Here is a 16,621-nt window from a genome sequence, read left to right on the forward strand (position 1 = left end):
TACTAGGGACATCATACTGGTCTGTATTTGCTGGACTTATAACATAAGTCTAAAATATTATAATGGGGCCTTTTGACACGTCGACAGAATATGAAATATTGGAATCTGCAGACTGGTCATTATCTTGAGTGCTTGGTCTGGTCAGTATGTGATGTCCTGAGTGTATTAGTCTGCTCAGTATGTGGCATTTGATGCCAGGTTTAATGAACAACATATTATTGGCATGGAACACACAACTGCATAGCAATAAGGAATCCAAAGGTGTGGCATTATTATGCCAGTATTATAAAAACAGTTACTCAAATCCTAAAAAAGAAAAAATAATAATCTACTGACCCTTTTTTATTGACCAATTTTCTGCATCACCTACTATATACTATATACTATATCACCTACTATACTATATATACTATATACTAAACGCTACCAACTTAAATAATATTGTTTTTTACCAGTTAGTGCTAGTTTAGTTATGTCTTACATTTTTTTATGATCTTCAAAGTCTATTTTATTTATACATTGTTGGAACTTTTACCAAAATGTCACCTTTTTACATGACTATAAATCAGGGGTGGGCAATTATTTCAGCTGGGGGGCCACTAAACACATTCCAATGAATATTCGAGGGCCACACACAAAATATCTCCTCCCTCCGTGGGAACAGTTGCCAGCTCCCCTCTCTCCCTGAGCACACACGGGTACAAGGCATCACAAACACACACAAATAAAGGTGTAGGTGGGTACAGGGTGTCACACAAAGCGTCAGGGGGTGTACACAGTTGGGAACATCGGGAAGGTAGGGGTACAGGGTGCCATATTCACTGAGGTAGGAACCGCCCCCGAAAATCACGCTCCAAGCATGGATCCGAGTCAGGCTCGGAACTTCCTGCCAGACTCGGAAACCAGAACGAGGCAAAACGTCATTATCCTGCTGTCGGAATCTTTCGGGTTTTGGATCCCATATAAACAGCCGCACATTGCAGCCAATTTCACTCCGGACTTGGAGAGTGAGGGAGACAGACCAAGGACAATTCCATCTTGCAGCTCTTTTTCTTCTTTGCATTATGTGTTCTTTGGGGCCTAGTTTTTAAAACTGCCATCCTGTATGACACTGCAGTGTCACTCCTAGATGGGCCAGATGTTTGTGCAGCCCAGTTGTGTCGCTTAGCTTAGTCATCCAGTGACCTCGGTGCAACTTTTGACCATAAATAATTTGAATTGGTCCCGGACCACCAATACAAGGCACCCCTGCAATTGTCTCGAGGCGATCCAGGGGGCCATGGCCAGAGGCATAACTAGGGTTTTCGGAGCCCAGGGCAAGATGGAAAATGGCGCCCCCCCCAAAAAAAAAACACCAAAAGAAGCATGTGCGCATGCCGAAGGCGTGAGCGGCGAAAAAATGGGCATGGCCACACCCCAGAAAGGGTGTTGCCACGCACCAGAAGGGGTTTGTCACTGAAAATGGCCCACAGTGCCAGTTACATTGCCCCACAGTGCCAGATACAATGCCCCACAGTGCCAGATACATGCCCCACAGTGCCAGATACATGCCCCACAGTGCCAGATACAATGCCCCACAGTGCCGGTTACATTGCCCCACAGTGCCAGTTACATTGCCCCACAGTGTCAGATACATTGCCCCGCAGTGCCAGTTACATGCCCCACAGTGCCAGTTACATTGTTCCACAGTGCCAGTTACATTGCCCCACAGTGCCAGATACATGACCCACAGTGCCAGTTACATGCCCCACAGTGCCAGATACATTGCCCCACAGTGCTAGTTACATGCCCCACAGTGCCAGTTACATTGCCCCACAGTGCCAGATACAATGCCCCACAGTGACGGATACATGCCCCACAGTGCCAGTTACATGCCCCACACTGCCAGTTACATTGCCCCACAGTGCCAGTTACATGCCCCACTGTGCCGGATACAAAGCCCCACTGTGCCGGATACATGCCCCACTGTGCCAGATACATGCCCCACTGTGCCAGATACATGCCCCACAGTGCCAGTTACATGCCCCACTGTGCCAGTTACATGCCCCACTGTGCCTGATACATGCCTCACTGTGCTTGATACATGCCCCACTGTGCCAGATACATGCCCCACTGTGCCAATTACATGCCCCACTGTGCCAATTACATGCCCCACTGTGCCTGATACATGCCCCACTGTGCCAGATACATGCCCCACTGTGCCAGTTACATGCCCCACAGTGCCAGTTACATTGCCCCACTGTGCCAGTTACATGCCCCACAGTGCCGGATGCAAAGCCCCACTGTGCCGGATACATGCCCCACTGTGCCGGATACATGCCCCACTGTGCCGGATACATGCCCCACTGTGCCAGATACATGCCCCACTGTGCCTGATACATGCCCCACTGTGCCTGATACATGCCCCACTGTGCCAGTTACATGCCCCACTGTGCCTGATACATGCCCCACTGTGCCAGTTACATGCCCCACTGTGCCTGATACATGCCCCACTGTGCCATATACATGCCCCACTGTGCCAGTTACATGCCCCACTGTGCCTGACACATGCCCCACTGTGCCAGTTACATGCCCCACTGTGCCACTGTGCCAGTTACATGCCCCACTATGCCTGAAACATGCCCCACTGTGCCAGTTACATACCCCACTGTGCTCCCCCCCCCCCCCCGGTCACTCACCGCTTGTGGCTCCGGCTCGCCTATGACATGTGAGGGGAGGAGAGCGCAGCGCAGCAACTCTCCTTCCCCTTACCGCTCCAGGTCTCCGGCGGCTGTGTGACGCCGGTTCGCTAGCCAATCAGAGCTCGCAGACCGGCAGACAATCAGGAGCCGGTCCGCAAGCTCTGATTGGGTAACGCCGCCGGAGACCGAACACAGCAGCGCTGCTAGTGCTGGCAGCAGCGGTGAGGGGAGGGAGAGACGCTGCGCTCTCCTCCCCTCACATTTTGGTGTGATGGGGGTGAGTGGGGCATGATGCCCTGGGCGCCGGCGGCGCCCCCCTCTCCTGGGCCTGCCAAGGCGCCCAGGGCACGTGCCCCACTCACCCTACCCTAGTTATGCCTCTGGCCATGGCACACAGTTTGAGAATCACTGCTCTAGGGTTATCTGCCTCCCATAAAGCAGGGTCCAAGAGGTCCCCAATGCTGGCCCCTGGTGGTCTATTTATAGGCCAATTCATTTGCTGTCCTTGTGGCTTTAGATAGCTGTAATTATATGTTTTTAATATGTTGTGTTTATTTTTATAAACAAAGTTTTACTTGACAATTAGACAAAACTTTTCATATTTGCTCTGCAGATCCTAAAGGGGAAGGGAGAAAATGCAATGTTTCGTTTTATGGCCTCTTGGGCTGCTAAAGCTATAGAGGCCTGGGTTCAGTAAATTGAAGCGGAACTACCTTCTAATTTTCCTGATAATGCTAGACAGTGTCTTTCATACTTTATTACAGCCTCTCATTATGTTCAGGAGGCGGCATCTGATGCAGGTATCCGGGCGGCCAAAGTGTCTACTACGTCTATTCTGGTTCGCTGGATCCTCTGGTTGTGGTCCTGGTCTGTAGATCTGGACTCTAAAAAGACCTTGAAGGTGATCCCTTTTAAGGGAAACATACTTTTTGGGGAAGACCTCAATAAAATTGTTGCTGACTTAGCATCTGCCTAGACTGCATGTCTACCTAGTACTACACCTTTGACACCGAAGGCTAATAGTACTTCCTTTCATTCCATTCGACCTCCAGGTAAAGCAAAGGGTCAGGCGTACCCGAAAAAGGCTCGCACTTCCAAATCCACTAAGCCCAAACCTAAACGTGACTGGGCTGCCCATCATCCTGCTTCCAAAACAGACAAGCCTGCTGCATGACGGGGTAGGCCTGCCATATCGGGACGACTTGTTGATCCTGGCAAACTCTACAGAGGTTCTCCTCTGTCATCTGGAAGGGACGGTCCAATTCCTGCAAGCCCATGGTTGGCTCATCAACTGGAAGAAATCTTCCCCGGTCCCTGCTCAGAGCATGGTGCACCTGGGAGCACTATTGGGCACTCACAACCAGCAGTTGTTTTTGTCTCCAGAGAAGGTCCTGAAACTTCAGGTTGAGATCAGATGCTTCCTCTCTCGCCCACGTGTGTCGATACACTTGGCGATGCAAGTACTAGGTTTCATGGTGTCGGCTTTCGACATGGTAGAGTACACTCAATATTATTCCCGCCCTCTGCAGAGGTTGATACTCTCCAAGTAGGATGGCCTGCCTCACCGGATCATGACTCACATGATCTCCTTGACTCCGGAGGTCCGTTTGTCACTGAGCTGCTGGCTACAGGACCAGCAACTGAGCAGGGGTTGTCCCTTCTGGATCTCCAACTGGGTCCTTCTGACGACGGATGCCAGTCTTCGGGGCTGGGGCACGGTGTTGGAGCAACACTCTCTTCAGGGTCGTTGGACAAGGGAGGAATCTCTCCTCCCGATAAACATTCTGGAATTGCAGTCAGTGTTCAATGCGTTGACTCTAGCCCTGCCTCTGGTACAGAACAGGCCTTTTCAAGTGCAGTCAGACAACGCCACCATGGTGGCGTACATAAATCATCAAGGTGGCACTCAAAGCCACATTAAAGTATCAAAATTCCTTTGTTGGGCGGAATGCCATCTGTCAGCCATATTGGCAGTGTTCATTCCGGGAGTCCTCAACTGGCCAAGCGGACTTCCTCAATCGTCTGGATCTACACGCCAGAGAATGGAGTCTTCATCTGGAAGTCTTTCAACTCTGGGGGCTACCAGATCTAGACCTGATGGCGTCTCGACACAATCACAAGGTTCTGGTCTTCGGAGGCAAGGACAAGGGATCATCAAGCAGCATTCATGGATGCACTGGCAATTCCATGGAATTTTCGACTGCCCGACATGTTCCCTACAGTGTCACTTCTGCCCAGGATGATAAGGAAGTCAAGCAAGAAGGAGGAATACTACTTTTAATCGCTCCAGAATGGCCCAGATGGCATTGGCTCTCGATAGAGAGTCCTCTTTTACTTCCGCAATGCCCAGACCTCCTCGTTCAGGACCCTTGTGTCTACCAGGATTTGGCCCGGCTGGCTTTGACAGAGTGGCTCTTGAAGCTTCCGTACTGAGGGCTTTTCTGAGGTGGTCATTGAGACTGAGGGGGTCAATCCGAGTTGTTCGCTCATTGCCGTTTTTCGCTATGCTGCGATTTGTTGCAAAATGCGCATGTGCAAGGCACGCAGGGCGCATGCGCTTAGTTATTTAACTAAAAACGTAGTAGTTTTGCTGTGGATTCTGCAGCGCTTTTCAGTCGCACTGCTGATCAGTAAATGATTGACAGGAAAGGGGCGTTTCTGGGTGGTAACTGAGCGTTTTCCGGGAGTGTGCTAAAAAACGCAGGCGTGTCAGGGAAAAATGTGGGAGTGTCTGGAGAAATGGGGGAGTGGCTGGCCAAACACAGGGCGTGTTTGTGACGTCAAACCAGGAACTAAACGGACTGAGCTGATCGCAATCTGTGAGTAGGTCTGGAGCTACTCAGAAACTGCAAAGAATTATTTAGTAGCAATTCTGCTACTCCTTCGTTCGCTATTCTGCTAAGCTAAGATACACTCCCAGAGGGCGGCGGCCTAGCGTGTGCAACGCTGCTAAAAGCAGCTAGCGAGCGAACAACTCGGAATGAGGTCCTATGTTGCAGTCCCGTAAACTGGCTTCTGCTCGGATTTATTATAGGGTCTGGAATTCTTACTTCACATGGTGTGCTGCTAAGAATTATGATGCATTTAAGTTCAGTATTGCCAATCTTTTGGCTTTCCTGCCATAGGGCCTGGACTTAGTCTGCCTTGTCGATATGGTTTCAGAGAAAAATTGCGACTTTGCCTGATGTTCATACATTCACTCAGGCTGTTTTACGGATTCAACCTCCCTATGTTCCGCCTATGGCTCCTTGGGATTTGTTGGTTGTTCTGTACGCCTTACAAGAGTCTCCATTTGAACCTCTTGAGTCTGTGGACCTTAAGAAGCTTACTCATAAGGTCTTGTTCTTGCTGGCTATTGCCTCTGCTAGACGAGTTTCAGACATGGGTGCCTTATCTTGTCGGTCACCTTTTCTGATTTTTTACTGTTCTTAGAACTCACCCTGGTTATCTGCCTAAGGTGGTGTCGTCTTTCCACCTTAACCAAGAGATTGTGGTTCCAGCCTTTACCTCTCCAGGTTTATCCTCCAAAGAGTAGTCTTTGGATGTGGTATGTGCTCTCCATGTTTATGTGATGTGAACAGCTTTGCTTAGGAGATCTGATTCTCTCTTCGTCCTTTTTTGTTTTCACAAACGTGGCTGGCCTGCTAACAAGCAAACCTTGGCCAGATGGATTAGAATGGTGATTGCACATACTTATGTACAGGCTGGCCTTCCAGCTCCTGCTACCATCAAGGCCCATTCTACTCGGTCTGTTGGACCTTCTTGGGCTGCCTGCCGTGGTGCGACCACGTAGGCAGCTACAATGTCCTCAGTGAACACGTTCATAAGGTTCTATGCCTTCGCCTCCCAGTATGCCTCCTTTAAATGCAGAGTTCTTGTGCCCGCTACAGTGCGTCCCCTCCCATGAGGAACTGCTTTAGGACAGCCCCAATGTTATCCCTGTGGAACCCCAGTGTAACCCACTGCAGAAAAGGAGATTTATGGTAAGAACTTACCTTTGTTAAATCTCTTTCTGCGAAGTACACTGGGTTCTCATAGGGCGCCCACTCTGACGCACTTAGCTTCATTGGGTTTGTATGGCTTTATCCGCTGGTACCTTCTCCTGTCATGAGAATGTAGAGTATGTCGCTGCTAATGGTTGTCATCTCTTTTACCTGCTACTGCATTGGACTGTTTAAAAAACTGAGCTCCTGTGCACGGAGGTGGGGTTATAGAGGAGGTGGTGCTATGCATCCTGGGAACAGTCAAAGATTTTAGCCTGTTGGTGCCTCGGATCAAGATCTAACTCTACCCCCCGATGCTATCCCTGTAGAACCCAGTGTACCTCACAGAAAGAAATGTAACAAAGGTAAGTTCTTACCATAAATCTCCTTTTATACTCTGTTATTTTCTATCCAACATCAGAAAATATTTTAAATATAGTTAATATAATGTAAACCATCTCCCATGATTTATAATGTTGACTGTATTTCCCCAAATCAGGTGGGCTTAGATACAGTATGTATTGACTGCTGACCATATGTGACATGATATTGCAGCAATGATCAGGCAGGTGGCCTGGAATCTGCTGTAAAGGCAAAATTGTGCTATATTGAAATTGATAAATAATTGATAAATTATTCAATACTGTTAGTTAAAATAGGACAGCAGGGGGTATATTTACTAAAAGTTGATTTTTGATCGATTTTCTGTTTAAGGGTCTAAATCGCACATTTACCAACAAATGATTTTTGACATTGCTTAATAAAAAAAAGTAAAAAATCATCCGTTTGTAAATGTGTGATTTATACCCTGAAACATAAAATCGATCAATATAAACCATAATCGACTCTTAGTACTAGCTTTTTACGGTGGTGCTGGATCTCAAGGTTTTTGGTGCCTTTTTGTCAGGGTTAGGGGGATGGTCACATACTGCCCTTTAAGTGGATTCAGTAGAGAATGCCGGCAGTCAGAATACCGACCGTGGCGTCCTGACGATAAGAATCCCGACAGGGGAAGTTAAGTGTACTTACCTTCCCCAATATCACCCTAACCCTCCCTCCCCACAGCCTGAAACTAACCTCTCGCTCCCCCCGCAGCCTAATCCTCCGTTGTAGTGCCTAAACCTAATCTTACCCCCCACGACTTACCTCTCCAGTGTCCTGGTACTTGCTCGTTCGGGATCCTGGCGGTCAGGATTCTGGCGCTGGGCATGTGACTCTATTCAGGATGCCGGTGCTGGCATTCCGAGTAGTGTCTGGATCCTGGCATCAGCATTTCAACTGCTGGGTTTCTGACCAGCGGGATCAGCAGTATACCATACCTAGTCCATTTTGTCAACAATAAATAGACTGTGCTCTAATACATGAATGCTAGTAATACCATGAGAGCAGCAGCATGTTGTAGTTTCTCTACACTGATTTAGTGTTTGGCGTAAGAGCTTCAGGTCAATCTAAAGTTTTACTGAAGACTCTCCTACATTCGATCAAATAATACAAATTCAGAGATTTCATTGGTGTGTGACAGTATTACCTATTTAGATTAAAAGACAGCAATTCACTCTCCATGTCCACATGTTTTACTTGTTGTGTCCAAAAGCAGATTCTGAATATTGAATAGCAGTAACACTGGCAAAGAAGGAAATGGTCCATGTATACACCGACACTATGATACTCTGTGACAGTCTCCGAGTTTTAAAAGATAGCTCCATCTTTAGCTCAGGCAGTTCTAGCTAAATGGTGTTTGTCTGTGTGTGGTGGGGGCTAAAAATCAAACCCCAGTTTGTGCTGGAGGATAATATATAACTGAGCTACAGGACAGCTGTTTCATGGAGCTGTAGTGAAAGTTATGGGCAGCCTGCTGCAGAGAAAGCAGACATAGGGCCTCAGTCAGTGTGGCTCGCTGCAAATTGGGCAATTATCAGCAGACTGCGCATGCGCTGCAAAAGCACTGCGTGTGCGTGAAGGCCAAATTGTGATCATAGCCTAAGTGAAATGCAATCGCAATTTGACCGTTCATGAGTGTTAATATGGCATTTGTGGGGAGTGGTTGTAAAAAGCAGGTGGGTCATGGCAGTACTCGGGGAGTGTTTCTGACGTCAGTTGCAATCGCTTGCATTGAAAAACATGGCGCCATTGCGATTGCATTCTCATTATTCTGAATAGCCCTGGGTCAACCGCAACTGTCGGTGGTACTTGGTTTCTGCGTCTGGATTGCAATTCTGCTGATGGACATGCAGAATTGCAATCACATTGGTGGGCGACATTTACCATTCAGGACGGCTCTTCACATGTGGTTTTCAGCAGTCACAGTTTTGAGACGATTGCAATTTCAGTCTCAACAGCTATCCAACCTGAATAAGGCCCATAATTCTGTTTAGTCTTGCTGTTGGCTTCCCGAAGATACCCCCGGGTGGTCTTCAGTTTGCCGGCTGTCGGGATCCCGGCATACAGTGTACCGGTGCCGGAATCCCGACACTTCATCTCCCTCTTGGGGGTCCACGAACCCCTGAAAGGGAGAATAAATAGCGTGGCGCGTGTAGAGCGCCACCATGCCCGCAGCGTGGTGAGCGCAGCATGGTGAGTGTAGCGAGCCCGCAAGGGACTCATTTGCGCTTGCCACGCTGTCGGTATGCCAGCGGTCGGGATTCCGGCGCCAGTATGCTAGTCGCCAGGAGCCCGGCCGCCGGCATACCATACTACACCCGATACCCTCTTACCTTGTAACACAATAAGCATCCTTTACTGACAACAACTCTTCTAGGGGTTATATAGGGGTATATTTACTAAAATTCGTATTTGTACCGATTTGGAGTGAGATTCATCACGAATGACATCGAATGTGTAAATTTGCAACTTTTTGAATTTGTTACGCCTCATTTACTAAGCTGTCGTATTTGTATTTTTCGTGTTTTCCGATGTCGATGTCATTTATGGTTTTGTGAGGTAGAATGAGTCCGATTTATTGGTTTTGCGGCCGTGTTATGAGGTTTTTTTTACGACTGCATCACATTTTGGTTACGGCAGTGTTTGTCCGTTCACGGACGCGTTTTTTTCCTAAGTTTCGTTTTTGTCACTCGTCCGTGATTGGTTTGATTCGTGATGGAGGAGTGTCTGTGCACATTACTATAAAAACTAGTGATGAGCGGGTTCGGTTTCTCGGAAACCGAACCCCCCCGAACTTCACCCTTTTTACACGGGTCCGAGCCATACTCGGATTCTCCCGTATGGCTCGGGTAACCCGAACGCGCCCGAACGTCATCATCCCGCTGTCGGATTCTCGTGAGATTCGGATTCTATATAAGCTGCAGCGCGTCGCCGCCATTTTCACTCGTGCATTGGAAATGTTAGGGAGAGGACGTGGCTGGCGTCCTCTCCGTTATTGTTGAACTTGATTGTGCTCTGCACTATTGTTTAATTGTGGGGAGGGCTGGGGAGCAGCTGTATAATATAGGAGGAGTACAGTGCAGAGTTTTGATGATCAGTGACCACCAGTTATCCGTTCTCTGCCTGAAAAAAACGCTCCATATCTGTGCTCAGTGTGCTGCATATATCTGTGCTCACACTGCTTAATTGTGGGGACTGGGGAGCTGCTGTATTATATAGCAGGAGTACAGTGCAGAGTTTGGCTGACAGTGACCACCAGTATACGTTGTCTGCCTGAAAAATACTCCATATCTGTGCTCAGTGTGCTGCTTTATTGTGGGGACTGGGGACCACCAGTATAATATTATATAGGAGGAGTACAGTGCAGAGTTTTGCTGACCAGTGACCACCAGTATATAATATATAGCATTACGGACGGTACAGTTGGCCACTGCTGTACCTACCTCTGTGTCATCATTAAGTATACTATCCATCTACATTCTATACCTGTGGTGCATTTTAGTTTTGCAGTTTGCTGACACAGTGACCACCAGTATACTATATATAATAGCAGTACGGTACGGAAGGCCACTGCTGTACCTACCTCTGTGTCGTCATTAAGTATACTATCCATCTACATTCTATACCTGTGGTACATTTTAGTTTTGCAGTTTGCTGACACAGTGACCACCAGTATACTATATATAATAGCAGTACGGAAGGCCACTGCTGTACCTACCTCTGTGTCGTCATTAAGTATACTATCCATCTACATTCTATACCTGTGGTGCATTTCAGTTTTGCAGTTTTCTGACACAGTGACCACCAGTATACTATATATAATAGCAGTACGGAAGGCCACTGCTGTACCTACCTCTGTGTCGTCATTAAGTATACTATCCATCTACATTCTATACCTGTGGTGCATTTCAGTTTTGCAGTTTGCTGACACAGTGACCACCAGTATACTATATATTGCAGTATGGTACGGAAGGCCACTGCTGTACCTACCTCTGTGTCGTCATTAAGTACACTATCCATCTACATTCTATACCTGTGGTGCATTTTAGTTTTGCAGTTTGCTGACACAGTGACCACCAGTATACTATATATAATAGCAGTACGGAAGGCCACTGCTGTACCTACCTCTGTGTCGTCATTAAGTATACTATCCATCTACATTCTATACCTGTGGTGCATTTCAGTTTTGCAGTTTGCTGACACAGTGACCACCAGTATACTATATATAATAGCAGTACGGTACGGAAGGCCACTGCTGTACCTACCTCTGTGTCGTCATTAAGTATACTATCCATCTACATTCTATACCTGTGGTACATTTTAGTTTTGCAGTTTGCTGACACAGTGACCACCAGTATACTATATATAATAGCAGTACGGAAGGCCACTGCTGTACCTACCTCTGTGTCGTCATTAAGTATACTATCTATCTACATTCTATACCTGTGGTGCGCCTCTTTTTTTCTTTGCATCATGTGCTGTTTGGGGACAATTTTTTTGAAGTGCCAACCTGCCTGACACTGCAGTGCCACTCCTAGATGGGCCAGGTGTTTGTGTCGGCCACTTGTGTCGCTTAGCTTAGTCACACAGCGACCTTGGTGCGCCTCTTTTTTTCTTTGCATCATGTGCTGTTTGGGGACTATTTTTTTGAAGTGCCATCCTGCCTGACACTGCAGTGCCACTCCTAGATGGGCCAGGTGTTTGTGTCGGCCACTTGTGTCGCTTAGCTTAGTCACACAGCGACCTTGGTGCGCCTCTTTTTTTCTTTGCATCATGTGCTGTTTGGGGACTATTTTTTTGAAGTGCCATCCTGCCTGACACTGCAGTGCCACTCCTAGATGGGCCAGGTGTTTGTCTCGGCCACTTGTGTCACTTAGCTTAGTCACACAGCGACCTTGGTGTGCCTCTTTTTTTCTTTGCATCATGTGCTGTTTGGGGACAATTTTTTTGAAGTGCCAACCTGCCTGACATTGCAGTGCCACTCCTAGATGGGCCAGGTGTTTGTGTCGGCCACTTGTGTCGCTTAGCTTAGTCACACAGCGACCTTGGTGTGCCTCTTTTTTTCTTTGCATCATGTGCTGTTTGGGGACTATTTTTTTGAAGTGCCATCCTGCCTGACACTGCAGTGCCACTCCTAGATGGGCCAGGTGTTTGTGTCGGCCACTTGTGTCGCTTAGCTTAGTCACACAGCGACCTTGGTGCGCCTCTTTTTTTCTTTGCATCATGTGCTGTTTGGGGACTATTTTTTTGAAGTGCCATCCTGCCTGACACTGCAGTGCCACTCCTAGATGGGCCAGGTGTTTGTGTCGGCCACTTGTGTCGCTTAGCTTAGTCACACAGCGACCTTGGTGCGCCTCTTTTTTTCTTTGCATCATGTGCTGTTTGGGGACTATTTTTTTGAAGTGCCATCCTGCCTGACACTGCAGTGCCACTCCTAGATGGGCCAGGTGTTTGTGTCGGCCACTTGTGTCGCTTAGCTTAGTCACACAGCGACCTTGGTGCGCCTCTTTTTTTCTTTGCATCATGTGCTGTTTGGGGACTATTTTTTTGAAGTGCCATCCTGCCTGACACTGCAGTGCCACTCCTAGATGGGCCAGGTGTTTGTGTCGGCCACTTGTGTCGCTTAGCTTAGTCACACAGCGACCTTGGTGCGCCTCTTTTTTTCTTTGCATCATGTGCTGTTTGGGGACTATTTTTTTGAAGTGCCATCCTGCCTGACACTGCAGTGCCACTCCTAGATGGGCCAGGTGTTTGTGTCGGCCACTTGTGTCGCTTAGCTTAGTCACACAGCGACCTTGGTGCGCCTCTTTTTTTCTTTGCATCATGTGCTGTTTGGGGACTATTTTTTTGAAGTGCCATCCTGCCTGACTTTGCAGTGCCACTCCTTGATGGGCCAGGTGTTTGTGTCGGCCACTTGTGTCGCTTAGCTTAGTCACACAGCGACCTTGGTGCGCCTCTTTTTTTCTTTGCATCATGTGCTGTTTGGGGACTATTTTTTTGAAGTGCCATCCTGCCTGACACTGCAGTGCCACTCCTAGATGAGCCAGGTGTTTGTGTCGGCCACTTGTGTCGCTTAGCTTAGTCACACAGCGACCTTGGTGCGCCTCTTTTTTTCTTTGCATCATGTGCTGTTTGGGGACTATTTTTTTGAAGTGCCATCCTGCCTGACACTGCAGTGCCACTCCTAGATGGGCCAGGTGTTTGTGTCGGCCACTTGTGTCGCTTAGCTTAGTCACACAGCGACCTTGGTGTGCCTCTTTTTTTCTTTGCATCATGTGCTGTTTGGGGACTATTTTTTTGAAGTGCCATCCTGCCTGACACTGCAGTGCCACTCCTAGATGGGCCAGGTGTTTGTGTCGGCCACTTGTGTCGCTTAGCTTAGCCATCCAGCGACCTCGGTGCAAATTTTAGGACTAAAAATAATATTGTGAGGTGTGAGGTGTTCAGAATAGACTGGAAATGAGTGGAAATTATGGTTATTGAGGTTAATAAAACTATGGGATCAAAATGACCCCCAAATTCTATGATTTAAGCTGTTTTTTAGGGTTTTTTGTAGAGATGAGCGGGTTCGGTTTCTTTGAATCCGAACCCGCACGAACTTCACTTTTTTTTTCACGGGTCCGAGCGACTCGGATCTTCCCGCCTTGCTCGGTTAACCCGAGCGCGCCCGAACGTCATCATGACGCTGTCGGATTCTCGCGAGACTCGGATTCTATATAAGGAGCCGCGCGTCGCCGCCATTTTCACACGTGCATTGAGATTGATAGGGAGAGGACGTGGCTGGCGTCCTCTCCATTTAGATTAGATTTAGAAGAGAGAGAGAGAGAGAGATTGCTGTGATACTGTAGATTAGAAGAGAGTGCAGAGTGCAGACAGAGTTTAGTGACTGACGACCACAGTGACCAGTGACCACCAGAGACAGTGCAGTTGTTTGTTTTATTTAATATATCCGTTCTCTGCCTGAAAAAAACGATACACAGTCACACAGTGACTCAGTCTGTGTGCACTGCTCAGCCCAGTGTGCTGCACATCAATGTATTGTATATAAAGCTTATAATTGTGGGGGAGACTGGGGAGCACTGCAGGTTGTTATAGCAGGAGCCAGGAGTACATGATAAATAATATTATATTAAAATTAAACAGTGCACACTTTTGCTGCAGGAGTGCCACTGCCAGTGTGACTAGTGGTGACCAGTGCCTGACCACCAGTATATTAGTAGTATTGTATACTATCTCTTTATCAACCAGTCTATATTAGCAGCAGACACAGTACAGTGCGGTAGTTCACGGCTGTGGCTACCTCTGTGTCGGCACTCGGCAGGCAGTCCGTCCATCCATAATTGTATTATATACCACCTAACCGTGGTTTTTTTTTTCTTTCTTTATACCGTCGTCATAGTCATACTAGTTGTTACGAGTATACTACTATCTCTTTATCAACCAGTGTACAGTGCGGTAGTTCACGGCTGTGGCTACCTCTGTGTCGGAACTCGGCAGGCAGTCCGTCCATCCATAATTGTATTATAATATATACCACCTAACCGTGGTTTTTTTTTCGTTCTTTATACCGTCGTCATACTAGTTGTTACGAGTATACTACTATCTCTTTATCAACCAGTGTACAGTGCGGTAGTTCACGGCTGTGGCTACCTCTGTGTCGGAACTCGGCAGGCAGTCCGTCCATCCATAATTGTATTATAATATATACCACCTAACCGTGGTTTTTTTTTCGTTCTTTATACCGTCGTCATACTAGTTGTTACGAGTATACTACTATCTCTTTATCAACCAGTGTACAGTGCGGTAGTTCACGGCTGTGGCTACCTCTGTGTCGGCACTCGGCAGGCAGTCCGTCCAACCATAATTGTATTATATACCACCTAACCGTGGTTTTTTTTTCATTCTTTATACCGTCGTCATACTAGTTGTTACGAGTATACTACTATCTCTTTATCAACCAGTGTACAGTGCGGTAGTTCACGGCTGTGGCTACCTCTGTGTCGGCACTCGGCAGGCAGTCCGTCCAACCATAATTGTATTATATACCACCTAACCGTGGTTTTTTTTTCATTCTTTATACCGTCGTCATACTAGTTGTTACGAGTATACTACTATCTCTTTATCAACCAGTGTACAGTGCGGTAGTTCACGGCTGTGGCTACCTCTGTGTCGGCACTCGGCAGCCCGTCCATAATTGTATATACCAGTGACCTAACCGTGGTTTTTTTTTCTTTCTTTATACATACATACTAGTTACGAGTATACTATCTCTTTATCAACCAGTCTATATATTAGCAGCAGACACAGTACAGTGCGGTAGTTCACGGCTGTGGCTACCTCTGTGTCGGCACTCGGCAGCCCGTCCATAATTGTATATACCAGTGACCTAACCGTGGTTTTTTTTTCTTTCTTTATACATACATACTAGTTACGAGTATACTATCTCTTTATCAACCAGTCTATATATTAGCAGCAGACACAGTACAGTGCGGTAGTTCACGGCTGTGGCTACCTCTGTGTCGGCACTCGGCAGCCCGTCCATAATTGTATACTAGTATCCAATCCATCCATCTGCATTGTTTACCTGAGGTGCCTTTTAGTTGTGCCTATTAAAATATGGAGAACAAAAATGTTGAGGTTCCAAAATTAGGGAAAGATCAAGATCCACTTCCACCTCGTGCTGAAGCTGCTGCCACTAGTCATGGCCGAGACGATGAAATGCCAGCAACGTCGTCTGCCAAGGCCGATGCCCAATGGCATAGTACAGAGCATGTCAAAACCAAAACACCAAATATCAGTAAAAAAAGGACTCCAAAACCTAAAATAAAATTGTCGGAGGAGAAGCGTAAACTTGCCAATATGCCATTTACCACACGGAGTGGCAAGGAACGGCTGAGGCCCTGGCCTATGTTCATGGCTAGTGGTTCAGCTTCACATGAGGATGGAAGCACTCAGCCTCTCGCTAGAAAACTGAAAAGACTCAAGCTGGCAAAAGCACCGCAAAGAACTGTGCGTTCTTTGAAATCCCAAATCCACAAGGAGAGTCCAATTGTGTCGGTTGCGATGCCTGACCTTCCCAACACTGGACGTGAAGAGCATGCGCCTTCCACCATTTGCACGCCCCCTGCAAGTGCTGGAAGGAGCACCCGCAGTCCAGTTCCTGATAGTCAGATTGAAGATGTCAGTGTTGAAGTACACCAGGATGAGGAGGATATGGGTGTTGCTGGCGCTGGGGAGGAAATTGACCAGGAGGATTCTGATGGTGAGGTGGTTTGTTTAAGTCAGGCACCCGGGGAGACACCTGTTGTCCGTGGGAGGAATATGGCCGTTGACATGCCAGGTGAAAATACCAAAAAAATCAGCTCTTCGGTGTGGAGGTATTTCACCAGAAATGCGGACAACAGGTGTCAAGCCGTGTGTTCCCTTTGTCAAGCTGTAATAAGTAGGGGTAAGGACGTTAACCACCTCGGAACATCCTCCCTTATACGTCACCTGCAGCGCATTCATAATAAGTCAGTGACAAGTTCAAAAACTTTGGGTGACAGCGGAAGCAGTCCACTGACCAGTAAATCCCTT

This window comes from Pseudophryne corroboree, chromosome 3 (genome assembly GCF_028390025.1).
Source record: "Pseudophryne corroboree isolate aPseCor3 chromosome 3, aPseCor3.hap2, whole genome shotgun sequence".
In the NCBI taxonomy this organism is placed as follows: Eukaryota; Metazoa; Chordata; class Amphibia; order Anura; family Myobatrachidae; genus Pseudophryne; species Pseudophryne corroboree.